The following is a 14,938-nucleotide window of genomic DNA, read 5'->3' on the forward strand; positions in this document are numbered from 1 at the left end:
TTAAAAATCTATATAAATATGTTTGACGGAGTGTAAAAATTAATCGAAAAGATTTTTTTCATGGAAGAACACCTACGGAAAGACAATTGAGGGGGGGTGCGTCATGGATATGAGGGGGGGCACCACTGCTGGGAAGTGTAACTGATGTTAATACAAACATAGACATCACTTCCAAGCACTATTTACACAAATCTCAAAGGAAAGAAGGGTTACAATTTCGTTAAAGTTGCTTGGAAAAACAAGATGGGGAAGCCATTTACACTGCCTCCAAAGTTTCTTGTCAATAAAACTAGGCTTTAGACGCTCGCTGTGAGTGAGGAATTGTCATTACCTTTAGAAATCAAGAAAAGACCTCTTGATAATGTATTCTGGGTTTGTATTGAAAAACTTGCAGCCATTTTGAAACCTATAGTGGATTTGATTAATTGCTTCAAGTAAAATTAGCCTCATATAGACATTGTGTATTCAAAATTCCAGAGAATTCATCAAACTCGGACAGAACAGTTACCATCGTCAATCCTTTCGAAAACAGAAGAGCAGTCAATAATAGAAAAATTTAAAGAATGAAGTGAATTCGACTTGGGTCAATTCATCTGGCTGCATATCTCCTCAATTCCACTTTCAGGGCTGAAAATTGACAGCTGAATAATTGCCTGATGAATAAATTTCATTTGTGAAATTGGAAAACAAATGGGATTGAATTCTGTTTTACTGAGAGCACATTTGACTGACTACGGGACAAGGAAGGAATATGGGCAAGGAAGTTTTTGTATGATGGAGTGGAACAAATGTGCTCACTACTTTGGTGGGGAGGGTTTCGAGGCATCACTGAATTAGCTGATGTCGCCATTCGAATCCTTAGTATTCCGGTTACATCTGCTGCCACAGAAAGAACTTTCTCTACATTTACTTGGACCATAGTAAAACAATAAATTGTCTATCATCGGAGAGGGCAGGGAAACTAAAATATCTTTCATATAACTGGAAGCTTTTAAATAAGAAATTACCTGAAGTTTCACGGATGCAACTCTCGGAACCATGGTCTAGAAGGAAGAAGTCACCAGCTGTTGGCATGGAACAGAACAAAATACCAGAGACATTGGAAAAGAATACAGAAGAAATGAGTGACATAGAAGAAAGTAAAGAAACGATTATACTGATGTTCATACTGAAGAAATGTGTGATGATTCCGACTCTGAACTTACGCTTGATACTGAGTAGAACAGTAAAACTTGTGATCGTTTTTTATTTATAATGCTCCAAATATGATAGGGGTTAATTGCTGTTCTATATTGAATAATTTAAGGTATAAATATTACCTTCACTTACGAGGAAGGTCCATAAACCGTGAGAGTTGAATTTTGATGAAAATTTGTGACAACATTCAGTTCGAGTTACTAAGTAACGTAGTAATAGTCACTCGATGCGCAAATGCTTCGTTGAGCTGCTACACCGACGCCATCTTGAAATCCAGTAGGCAATGTCCAAGAATACCCTTTTGGCACAAAAATGAAAAAGCTTTTGATCGATATGACTTCAGTATTGCAAACCTAGGTAGAGCATCTATATGTGGAAGTACTTCCAGTGCATGATCGCCATCTTGAAAGGCGCCATATTGAATCGCAGTCAAATATGATAAATAGCAAGGGGGTCATGTGGGGTATCAAATAGCAATGGAATTTACTCCTGAATTCATTTCTGCAACCAACGTTTACATATCTGTTTTCACTTCAGAGTTAAGAGGTCTCTTACCCACAGAATATATCAAAAATGTGCGAGTTAGGCTTGTGTTATGAAACGCGTTCGTGCGAGCACTTGCAAGATTTTAACTAATGCAGTAGTTAATGCAGTGCAATAACCACTAACCAATCAGATCTTGAGACTAGTAAGAGAAATCGTTAGTTAAATTGAAATGTCTGTAGTGAAAAATGGAATAGCAGCATGCTACAAGTTATACTTATTTCAAAATGCGATGGAATAGACTGCTGGTCTATGAAACACATGCCTAATAGTGCTGACGAGCAGAGAATACCAAAGGGATTGTTCGGATATATATTAGAAAATGATATAAACTGGTGCATATTATTTGAACGACCAAAATGGTTCGGATTCCACTATAATCAATAGGTCCACGTCTCCTTTAGCGTAGCAGGCTTAAGTGTGGGACGTTGAACTGTATCAAACCAAAAATCTATTTTAGGCAATTTTACGTGGTCCGTTATAGTGTGTTAAGTTTTCTTCTCCAATCTTGAAATCTTACGCAAAGACCATCATTGTTGCAGGATATTGCGTTCTTTTCCAATACTCATACTTGACAACCTATAATTCACCGTGTATATTACGAAGTTAAAATACTTTAATGTATTTTTTGCCAGTTTGTCTAAATACAATCGATTTATTGCTGCCGCATTGACAACGAAGTGGATTTAAATTATCAATTCACAGCCTATTCTTAGAAGAAGATACTCCCGGAAACTTAAAATTCACTTTTCTTGTGTCTGTTCTGCTATTAGTGATAAGAGAATACATACACACCTGCTAAAAATAGATGACAATAAATATTACAAGATTCAATACCAAGTTGTTATCCATAAAACAAGCCTCTTTCTTGCTTTTTCCTACAATATTAAATAATTAAATATCTGCATCTTCCCACCTTTAACGATAAAACACTTGCTTATAATAAGGGCAAGACTAGTTTTCATATCAAAACTGTGATAAATAACTAATTGTAGCAGGTGTTCCCGTGTTCGGTGTACAAGTTATATAGCAGAATGTTCATAAAGAAAATGCATTCTGTTGTGTATCGTCAATTTTGTGCGCCAGTCCTAAAGGAAATGCTTGATATGCATGGCAGAAATGTGGGTACGTAACAGGAGCAATAGTTGATTCATTTACAAATGTTTTGGAGACTAGTAAAAAATAGTGTCTGCGGTCATGAAGATTGTGACGAAAGTGAATTTTTTAAGTGTTTGCACTGCTCCATGATGCTGTGTGTTAATCACTTCGTTTTGGATCTCCATCATCACAACTGAAGAGCAAAAGTTTAGTAGGTTAATATTTGCTTATGTGCACCAGTTTATATTATTTTTCTAATAATTTTTCTATTATTTTTCTATTAATTTTCTAATAACTTCAAGACATATTCTTGTAAAGTCATATGTGCCGTTGCACTAACTTATATTACAGCATTTAAATGCTATGCATAATCGCAACACACATACTCATGTATATAGCGCACTTTGAAATAGGTATAATTTGTTACAGTGCTGCTATTCCATTTTTCACTACAGACATTTCAATTTAACTAACGATTTCTCTTACTAGTCTCAAGATTTGATTGCTATAGTAGCTATTATACTGCATTAGTTAAAATCCTGCAAGTGCTCGCACGAACGTGTTTCATAACACAAGCATAACTCGCACATTATAGATATATTCTGTGGGTAAGAGACCTCTTAACTCTGAAGTGAAAACAGATATGTAAACTTTGGTTGCGGAAATGGATTCAGGAGTCAATTCCAGTGCTATTTGATACTCCACATGACCCCCTTGCTATTTTTCATATTTGACTGCGATTCAATATGGCGCCTTTCAAGATGGCGATCATGCACTGGAAGTACTCCCACATATAGATGCTCTACCTAGGTTTGCAATACTGAAGTCATATCGATCAAAAGCTTTTTCATTTTTGTGCCAAAAGGGTATTCTTAGACATTGCCTACTGGATTTCAAGATGGCATCGGTGTAGCAGCTCAACGAAGCATTTGCGCATCGAGTGACTATTACTACGTTACTTAGTAACTCGAGCTGAATGTTGTCACAAATTTTCATCAAAATTCAACTCTCACGATTTATGGACCTTCCTCGTTAGTTACTATACAACTTAACGTTTTTTATCACATTATTATTTTAAATATGCTATTCCAATAAATACTTTCACAAAGCATTATCGATTGTGTTAAACTCCATTTAGTGAACACTTCTAAAAATCAGGAATTAGTTACTTAAGTGTTTTACGAAGTGCTATTTCTTATCTTATGGATCATTTTCTTTCAACGGCATATTTAGTAAATAATTTGATCGAACAATTTATTAAATTCAGTTACTTTGATTATTCTGCAACTTTCGTAATTATATAATTACTTCTACAGAATGACAAATTAGTAAATGTGTAATTTGTTTAGATTCTGAATATTTTCTAGGTTATTACTTACTAAAGTCGAGTTTCTGTACTTATAACTATATCCACAACTTAGATGTTGCAGTATAGTTTCTCAATCAGATTTAATTTATTAATTCAGTAAACCAGGAGTAAAATATAAGAAACTTATTGATTTTTTTTTTGCATAATTGACAATTCAGTACATCTCATTGCCTAATAGATAAGATACCAAAAATATTATTTTGCGTGAAAAAAGTAACCAGCTGTATTTGGAATATCAGTTTTTTTTTTTCAAAATTATTAAAGAAGTTGTTTTTCATTAGTACTATTCACATTTTTAAGATAATGTAAACTTTAGATCCTTATAATTGGAAAGTAATTATTAATAATTCATTTTCTGCAATTAATGAATTTAGTAAACCTAAAGAAAAAGTAGTTTATTTTAGTTATAGAGATCCCACTGTTACTTAAATAGTTTAGTTAGTGTGCTCATCGGTGATTTGAAAAACTGAAGAAGGTATTGGAAATAAAAGATGTGCCAGATCGAGAGAAATGAAGAAAGCAATTTCATCAAACGCGAACCTAAGGAATAACTTAAATTTCGTGTTATTAATACCAGGAGCTGCTAGCAGACAGAATACTTAATAATAGTGTATGATTAGTTTGGTGACAACTGACTTCACTTTCTTTGGTCATGTTCATGTTCTATCATAAATTTTATATTTTCGTGTTGGTTTGTTCACTATCAAACTCTATACCGTGCAACTGATTGGACGCCTCAGGGGCACACTAAGGTAAGAATTTACGGGGTAGAATGGACAACTATTTTCCGACAAGGATAATAGTAGGAAATTTAGTGCGAGTAGAAAGAAAAATAATGGGGAGTAGTTAGGAAATCAGTACTGTGTTACTTCATTCTTTAATTAACAGAAAAAATGATTAATTTAGTGATTATTTAGTGCTCCTGTTGCAGGTGATACAAATGACCATTATATTTTTCATTGACAACGATAAAATTCATTTATTGGTAATTGAAACATAAAATACCCATTTTGGGTAAATACCCGGGTATTTACCCAGGGTATTTACCCGCTGAAATAAATACCCAGGTATTTTACATCCCTACGCTAGTCTATATATAGACTGAAAATGGTGTGGGAAAGCATTTGCAATCTCATCATTTTTGCCCAGGCTACGTCCTTGGTACAACAGTGGTCCAGAAGAGAGATGTCGTGTTTTACTCTTAATATAGTTCCAAAATTGTTTTGGGTGAATTTATCTATGAAATTTTTTACACTATTTTCCCACACACAAAAAAAAATCGAACTCAGGATTTGATGTACGTGTGTATTAACCACTAAAACTCCAATAGAGCCTGCCGATCTGTCTAGAAAGAATACAAGTTAGAAACGCTTATTCACCAGACAATTATATTTAAAGTATACCCAATAAGGAAGTTATGTAAGCAAAGCAATCTGAGAAAACATAGGAGGGCGTTGTCACTTTGGCATATTTTCAAGTTGTCTGCATAACGACTGTCTTTTATGTTTCTTGTTCAGCTGGATTTTTTTTAATCAATTATTTTCTTTGCACTGTTTAGTTTAATTTTGTATAAAGGAAGAGTAATCGGTTAATTTCTGTAACCATGGATGTTTTCGCTGTTATAATCATAGAGACAGTGGCGGCGGTTGGACGTTAAAAGTGGGGGGCAAGACATGGTCTGAATATTTGATATCAATGTTAGTTTTCCTGCTTGCTTGTAACACTTTGTTTGACGAAAGATTGTATAACAATTAGGATACTGTCTTTTTCAGATAAAATACCGTATATCTTGTTTCATATTTTATTGAGTAAATTGACAAGAGCTACGCAAGTAGATACTATACCTTTGTACTCTTAAACAACGAAGGTGTAAGAAGAGATTGATTCTTTGCTCATGAATATCTGTCTGGAAAATTGTGTGATCAGATTAGGGGCCTATTTAATAACAAATTTCTAAACAAATAAACAGAAAGGATAATATTAATCAAATAATCTTAGTAATGAAAAATTAGGCTTGTTTTGCAAAAGTTATATTGAAACTGGAAATTAATGAACAACTTATATTTTTAATTCCACGCATGCTATTATATGTGTTATTACTCTTAGAATGACAGTGAATACTACAAGCATATGCTACGACATTTAGAGAAATACTTTCGCAGCTTCCCGAAACATGTTCGCTGCCATTAAGTACAGTTTTTACTTTCTTGGAATATATCAAAATTCAGCAATACTTAGAGTCACTCCACATTTCAGTTATACAAAATAATCCTAAAACCTAGAATTATGCTGAATTTACTATTTTTAATTGTATATACAAAATTGTATATGTACACCCCTAAACTCGTATATTACACTGCAAAATTAATATTCCTTACAGAGGTCCTTCGTGGCTAAGCGGTTAGCGTACACGCCTTTGACGTGGGAGACCCGGGGGAACTCACGTGGTTGGGACTCCACGTTCATCATTAAGTCCACGTCTCATATAACTTCGTTGCTGAACAGGATGTTAAACTGAAAACAAATCAAATCAAAATATTCCTTATTATTAGAAAGAAGAAAATACATTTTAGGAACTGTTGATTTTTGTGCAATTACAGAATAACTTGTGAAATACTTCTTTTCTTAATGTTATCTCAGTTCCAGAGCGGCTGACTAACATCGAGCCCTTGCAAGAAGAAATTAAAGTACGCTCGAATTGTGGCGCTCCAATAGGTTAATTTTTGGTCCATTTTTAGTGGCAGTTCAAACACAATTCCTGTAGCTTTCTTAATTTCACGGGAAGACAACCAATACGTACTCATGGAACGACAAATATTTTATGGCAACATTTTTATTCTATGAACCAATAGTACATACAAAACTTTATACATTCCAAATGATACTATATACATTCATGGGCAATTTAAAAAAAGTGGGGGGGGGCAACTGCCCCCCTTTGTCCCCCCTAATCGCCGCCCATGCATAGAGATATCACTTATTAATCAAGACTAGAATTGATCACAGTAAACCTATGGGGTTTATTAAATTAACATATTTTCAGCTCGTTGCTTTTCCCAAAATTGTTCAAATTTATTTTTTATAGTAAAGTGAATAGTACGAAACAACAGTACAATGACCCAATAAAATCAAACCTATCTACATGAAAAATGTATTATATATAATCATCACTCCAAAAGAAAAAAAAAGATGTGAATTTAATTTAATATTGTGGAACTATGATAGACTTCCAAATTATTGGGGTTCAATATTTATCAGTTCGGGCTTCAACAGATGGATAAATGAGGAGATGGAACCTACTTTTGGGATGCTTAAAATAACAATTTCCCTCTTATTTATTTATTTACTTACTTATTTATTTATTTTTACCGTTTTTGCTCTATGAAAATTACACAGCAAAAAATGGTGTTAAAACAGCTCAGCTTTAACACAAATCAGTTGTCCCAGGATGACCACCATTTTAACGTATTTTTTCGACGCCAAAGGTGCAGTGTTGCAGTTGGGTCGCGATGACTAAATGATAGATAGTTTATCTCTCATGCGTGGAATCCCTGCTTCGATATCAGCTCGAGCTAAGTGGGTTTTATTGTGAACAAACAGTGTGTATGAGGCTCCTCGTGGTTCTTCCATTTCCTTCCACTTTTTTATATTACCATTTCATTAATTTTCATCATGAGTCTTTTTTAGCCTACACGGTATAACCGTGGCGCGTAAAACTGAAATATTTATTTTCTTATTGGTGTTGCGGTTAGCACAGGCTTGGTGTACTTATTTGACTCAGAAACGCTGTTAAACGGTGTGAAAATAACATTGCAGTGGTGTTATAGAACTAGACAAATGCACGAAGGAACGCCGAAATAGGAACACCGCCACAATGATATTTCTATAGGGTCTATATACACCATGTGTTGTTAGTAACATCTCAACTAATATAGTCAATGAGAGCCATAGAGATACTAATATTACAACTATTTTGTTCTTCAATGGTTAGCGAAATCTTTCATTTGATAAGAACAGGGCCGGCTCTGCCATATGTGCAACACATGCATTTGCACGAGGCGGCAAAATCTGTCATAGCTATATTGTTTAAAACAGTGTTGGGCAAAATCAATTGAAATCAATTGCAATTGATCAATCAATTGAAAGTAATTGCTCTGAAAATTAATTGCAATTGATTTCAATTGCAATTGATTTCAATTTGTAATTGACAATTAATTTCAACTGCAATTGAATTCAATCATAAAATTTGCAATTAAATTTTCGTCAATTGTTAATTATTAATTGGTCACCAGGCAATTGAATCATTTAATTGTTAATTGTCAATCGCAAAGGGTGCAATTGAAACATTTAATTGTTAATTGCAATTGACAATTGAAACTTGTAATTGTTAATTGCAATTAAAATCAACAATTAAAACTGAAGATAAGATGTGTGTAGGTTAGACCGGGGCACGTTTTCTATAGGGGTACGTTTTCCAACTGGCTTTAGTTCTGAAAGGATTCGGTAGATCGCTCCGGCGGGTAGACTGGCTGAAGCAGCAATGCTTGGCACGCCATCTATGGAAGTTTCAGTTGAGTAGCTGTGTAGACATAGGCAGGAGATCTTGTAAAATGATTTTTTTCGAAAATGAGTAAAGTAGTAGGTCTGCATTAAAACTTAATATAAATGTATTAGTGTTAAAGGTACTGCTGACATTGCATGTACTAAAGATCGTGGTCTTCCTTTACGTAATAATGTGTTTGTTTGGCAAATAATATACACCATTACTCGTCAAGGTTATGTCGAAGTTCAAAAATGGCGATGGGGCAGGTTTACCAACAACATACGGGGCACGTATTCCAATATTTTTCCGCTCTTAGTCAGTTCCTCTAATTTTAGTAGGACTATAACAAATTCATGTAGGGCCTACTGTGTAAAGAAATCTCCGAAATAACAATGTATGGTACAAAATACTTAGCCCGTGACCAGGCACGCAGCCAGGGGAACGTAAAAAAAGTTAATGTTATTCTATGCTGAAATATATATATATATTGCAAAAATGACGTCCGAACAACCCCTTCGAAATATCGAAGCGGCTGTGGCCCTATCCCTTCCCCCAAAAACAATACTGAATACGTGCTTGCCGTTGACCATATATCTATTGTGTAAAAAAAAATAAAAAAATAAAAAAATAAAAAAAAAACTTTAATTAGAGTGATGAAGATGATGAAGATTGTTTATGCATTTATTGCTTTGAACCTTTCCCCAGCTCTCAGGCAAAGGAGAAGTGGATGTGGTACAGAAAATACAACAACTGGGCACACGAAATCTGTACAAAGGGAGATTTTGTATTTTTTGTTCGCGTTCATTGTGACTCAGACAATGATGACTCTTGTTAACTTGTTGATTAGGCCTACCATAATCTCGCTTTTCTATACTGTCCAAGCAATGAATAAAAGGTACATTTTCAGCAAAAGCAACGATTTATTACCTGTGTTTTAGCATGTGAAATGGTTGGAATACTTGCCCCTGTATAGTTTTAGTAGATTGGCCAACTTGCCCCGCATACGGGGCACATTTTCCAACGTCACATGATCACACTTAACCATTGGTAGTGAAATTCAATATTCATTTTGTGAAAAAATACCTGTTCCACTTCGTTCATAAAGGTATAAGGACGAAAATGATATCCTGTTTACTTCTAAAATAGGTTTCAGATAAAATACCACACATGCAATTAAAAAAAAGTTGGCAAATGTGCCCCGGTCTCCCCTATATTGTGTTGTCCACTTGTTACTGTTTTACATATTTCAAATAAGGTATTTATAAGAAATGCTGGATAACTACCATCTCTTCGCCTCCTTAGGAAAAAAGCCGTGATACTAAGTATTTTTTAAATATATTATGTATATATTCTATACCCCTGGAAAGAACTCTATATGCCCGTCATGCATACAATAGGGATGGGCACGAGCGTGTTCGAGGGAGTTTTCTTTAAAACTCGATTCGACTCGAAGCAGACATCTTTGAGCTCGATTGGAGAACTCGGTTCAAAAATTTCTCCCAACTTGACTCGAATTCGGATCGAGTTTCGAGTCGAGTCGAGTCAAAACGAGCCAATTTGAGCTAAATCCTTTGTGTAGTTCCAAGTACTACTCTCTTCAAGTATCCTACATAGACAATATAATTATCAATGATACTAATACTGCTACTACTACTATAACTAATTATTATTATAACACCGTGTATAAACATGAAATATAGGCGGTTTGTATCTGAATACTAAAAATTAGTTGACTGTCGATCTCGGTCGTCAAGAAATCTTCAGGAGGCAATTACATCGGTCACGAGGTTCTAGGTTTGAGTTCAGGAGGAGCAACTAATCGGGCTCGAGCCAAAAATTGTTAAAAGTTATAGGACTCCAGCCAAACATGTTCAAAACTGCCCGACTCGGGTTTAGGGTTGTCAACGACTCAAGCGGCTCGCTCACAGCTCATTCACTTATCGAGCCGAATCGAGAAGTGGCCCGAGCAAACAGCTCACCCAACCGAGCCACATCGAGCCGATGGCTCACACGAACCGAACCGAAGCGAGCCGGTTCGAGCCATCGGCTTACTTGAGCTGACTCGAACCCAGCCTATGGACTCGTTTCAACGGAGCTGGTTCGAGCCATTGGCTCCAATCGAGCCGGGTCGATGACTCGTTCCTACCGAGCCGGCTCAAGTCATCGGCTCAGTTGAGTTCAGTCGATGGGTCATCCCAACCAAGCCATCTCAAGCTGTTCGCTCAGTTGAACCGAGCCGAGCCAGTTGACATCACTATTCCGGTTGGACTTCTGCTTTGGCTAAAAAATTGAACCGTGCAGTTCTCAGCCTTGATGGCAAGAACTACAGTATATACTTATATTGATGCTCACAGCGTCATTAACTTGTTCTGCCACCAACAAATTTTGAGGTACTTTGTTTTGCATCTTTTGTGCGTGTTTTGTGTCGCTCTGTGCGCCTATTCCCACATTTTGTGCGTCACAGGAAGTGGGTCAAAATGGGTCTACAAATATGGCAGAACAAGTTATTGCTATTTCGCCACCAATGAATCGAAGTCGTTTCCTTCACATCGTTTTTTGCTGTTTTGCGCGTCGACTTCCACGTTTTGTGTGTCATGGGAAGTGGGTTAAAATGAGCCCAAGGTGGGACGAAAATCACCCACTGTTCCGCCACCAACGAATTTCGAGGTCGCTTCTTTCGCATCGTTTATTGCCAGCCTCTTGAAGTTTTGAGCGCGTATTTTCACGTTGTGTGCGTCACCGGAAGTGGGTTAAAATGGGCTTCCAAGATGGGACGAAAATGACCAAGTTCCGTCACTGTCGAATTTCGAGGTCGTTAATTTCATATCGCGTACACTTTTGTGTGCCTATTTCGATGTTTTGTGCGTCACTGGAAGAGGGTCAAAATGGGCCTCGAAGGTGGGACGAAAATGACCCACTGCTCCGCCACTACCGAATTTCGAGGTCCTTCCTTTCGCACCGACTAGTGAATGTTTCGTGCCGTTTCGTGCCCCTATTTCCACGTTTTTTGCCTCACCAGAAGTACAGTATGTCAAAATGGGCCTCCAAAGTGTGACGAAAATGGCCCACTGTTCCGCCACTATCGAATTTCTAGGTCGTTTCTTTCGCATCGTTTACTGCCAATTTTTTTATTATTCTGCACCTACTTCCTCGTCTTGTGCGTCACCAGAAGTGAGTTAAACGGGCCTTCAAAGTGGGAGTTAAATGACTCACTGCTCCACCACTACCGAATTTCGAGGTCCTTCCTTTCGCATTGACTAGTGCCTGTTTTGTGCCGTTTTGTACCCCTATTTCCAGGTTTTGTGCGCCACCAGAAGTGTGTCAAGATGGGCCTCCAAGGTGTGACGAAACTGACCCACTGTTCCGACACTATCGAATTTCTAGGTCGTTTTTTTCGCATCGTTTAGTGCCTTTTTTAAAAAAAAGTTTTCTGCACCTATTTCTCGTATTGTGCATCACCCGAGGTGAGATAAACGGGTCTTTAAAGTGGAGTTAAATGGCTCACTGTTCCGCCTCTATCGAATTTCGAGGTCGTTTCTTTCGCATCGTTTAGTGCTTGTTTTGTACGTTTTGTGCGTCGCCGGAAGTGGGTCAAAATTGAAATACGAATGTAACGAAACAAGTTAATGCCGTTTCGCCACCAACGAATTTGGAGGACGTTTCCTTCACGTCGTTTAGTGTGTATTTTGTACCGTTCTGTTAGCCTACTTCCACGTTTTGAGCATCACCAGAAATGCGTCAAAATGGCCCATCAAGTTGTGAGAAAAAAGAGCCATTGTTCCGCCACTATAGAATTTGGAGGTCGTTTCTTTCGCATCGTATAGTGCCTGTTTTGTACCGTTTTGTGCGTCTATTTCCACTTTAGTGCGACAACGAAAATGGGTCAAAATGGCCTACAAGTATATGGGAATAACTTATTGCTGTTCCGTCACCATCGAATGTCGAGGTCGTTTCCTTCACATTTTTGTGCGTGATTTGTGTCGCTTTGTACATCAATGGAAGTGGGTCAAAATGGGCTCTGAAAGTGGGATGAATATGTGTTTTTCTGACATATTTGTAGGTTCTCTTTGAACCACTTTCGGTGGCGCACAAAACGTGAAAATATGAGCAGAAACGATACAAAACATGCACTAAACAATGCGAAAGAAACGACCTCGAAATTCCATACTGGTGGGATAGTGGGTCATTTTTCTTCCCGCATTGAATGCCCATTTTGACCCACTACCATTGATTCACAAAAGGTGAAAATAGGCTTACAAAACAGTAGAAAACACGTTCAAACGACCTCGAAATCGTTCCCGACGGATCAGCATTAACTTGTTGTAGGATAACATAGACCCATTTCCGGTGACGCACAAAACGACACAAAAATGGCACTAAACGTTGCGAAAGAAACGACCTCGAAATTCGATAGTGACGCAACAGTGGGTCATTTTCGTCCCACCTTGGAGGGCCATTTTGACCCTCTTCCAGTGACTCACAAAACGTCGAAATACGCGCACCAAACGGCACAAAACAAGCATGAAAGGATGTGAAATTAACGACCTGGAAATTCGAAAGTGGCGGAACAATGAGTCATTTAACTCCCACTTTGAAGGCCCGGTTAACTCACTTCCGGTGACGCACTATCGCACAAGACGAGGAAATATGCGCAGAAAACTTAAAAAAGGCAATAAACGATGCGAAACAAACGACCTAGAAATTGGTCATTTTCGTCCCATCTTGATAGCCCATTTTGACCCACTTCCGGTGACGCACAAAACGTGGAAATACGCGTACAAAACCGAACAGAACAGGCAGTAGTCGATTTGAAGAAAACGACCTCGAAATTTGTTGGTCGCGGAAGAGCATTAACTTGTTCCGAAATATTTGTAGGCCCATTTTGACTCATTTCCGGTGACGCACAAAATGTAGAAATAGACGCACAAAACGGCAGAAAGCACACACAAAACGATGCGAAAGAATGCACCTCGAAATTCGTTGCTGGCGAAACAGTGGGTCATTATTGTTCCACCATGGTGGCCCATTTTGATCCACTTCCGATGACACATAAAACGTTGAAATAGGCACACAGACAGCACAAAACACGCACAAAACGATATGAGGGAAACAACCTCGAAATTCGTTGGTGGCGAAACAGCATTAACTTGTTTTGTTACATTTGTAGGTCCATTTTGACCCACTTCCGGTGAAGCACAAAACGTACACAACAGACACTAAACGATGCGAAAGAAACGAGCTCGAAATTCGATAGTGGCGGAACAATGAGTCATTTAACTCCCACTTTGAAGGCCCGGTTAACTCACTTCCGGTGACGCACTATCGCACAAGACGAGGAAATATGCGCAGAAAACTTAAAAAAGGCAATAAACGATGCGAAACAAACGACCTAGAAATTCGATAGTGTCGGAACAGTAGGTCATTTTCATCACACTTTGGAGGCCCATTTTGACACTCTTACGATAACGCACAAAACGTGGAAATAGGGGCACGAAACGGCACAAAACAGGCACTAGTCGATGCGAAAGGAACGACCTCGAAATTCGGTAGTGGCGGAGCAGCGGGTCATTTTCGTCCCACCTTCGAGGCCCATTTTGACCCACTTCCAGTGACGCACAAAACATGAAAATACGCGCTCAAAACGGGAAGAAACTGGCACTAAAGGATGTGAAAGAAGCGACCTCAAAATTCGTTGGTGGCGGAACAGTGGGTCATTTTCGTCCCACCCTGGAGACCCATTTTAATCCACTTCCCATGACGCACAAAAAGTGAGAATAGGCATACAAAATAGCACAAAACGAGGCAAAAGAAATCATCTTGAAACTCGTTGGTGGCGGAACAAGTTAATGACGCCTGTGCTCACGGCATTTGAAACTGTCTCGTTATAAAAATCTATAGTCCTTTCGCTAGCGAGACGAGACGAGATGCACTAAAAGTACCCCTCGAGATGCACTAAAAGTACGAGACAAAATGCAACCCTGTCGTGAGCACCATTAAAAGTATTTCACACTACTGCTTACATTTCTCATGGCTTTCGCTTTCCAGTATAATCAGAGCATGATTTCAAAACGAGTTAAAACGAGCTGAACGAGGGAGCTACGAAGGTCACTACGAAAGTTTTGAGATACTCATTGTTGTGGCACAGAATTTGAATTCCAACAATTGCGTTCGATAGTGGTATCCAGAGC

This window comes from Thermobia domestica, chromosome 5, assembly GCF_964235325.1.
Source record: "Thermobia domestica chromosome 5, izTheDome1.hap1.1, whole genome shotgun sequence".
Classification (NCBI taxonomy): Eukaryota; Metazoa; Arthropoda; class Insecta; order Zygentoma; family Lepismatidae; genus Thermobia; species Thermobia domestica.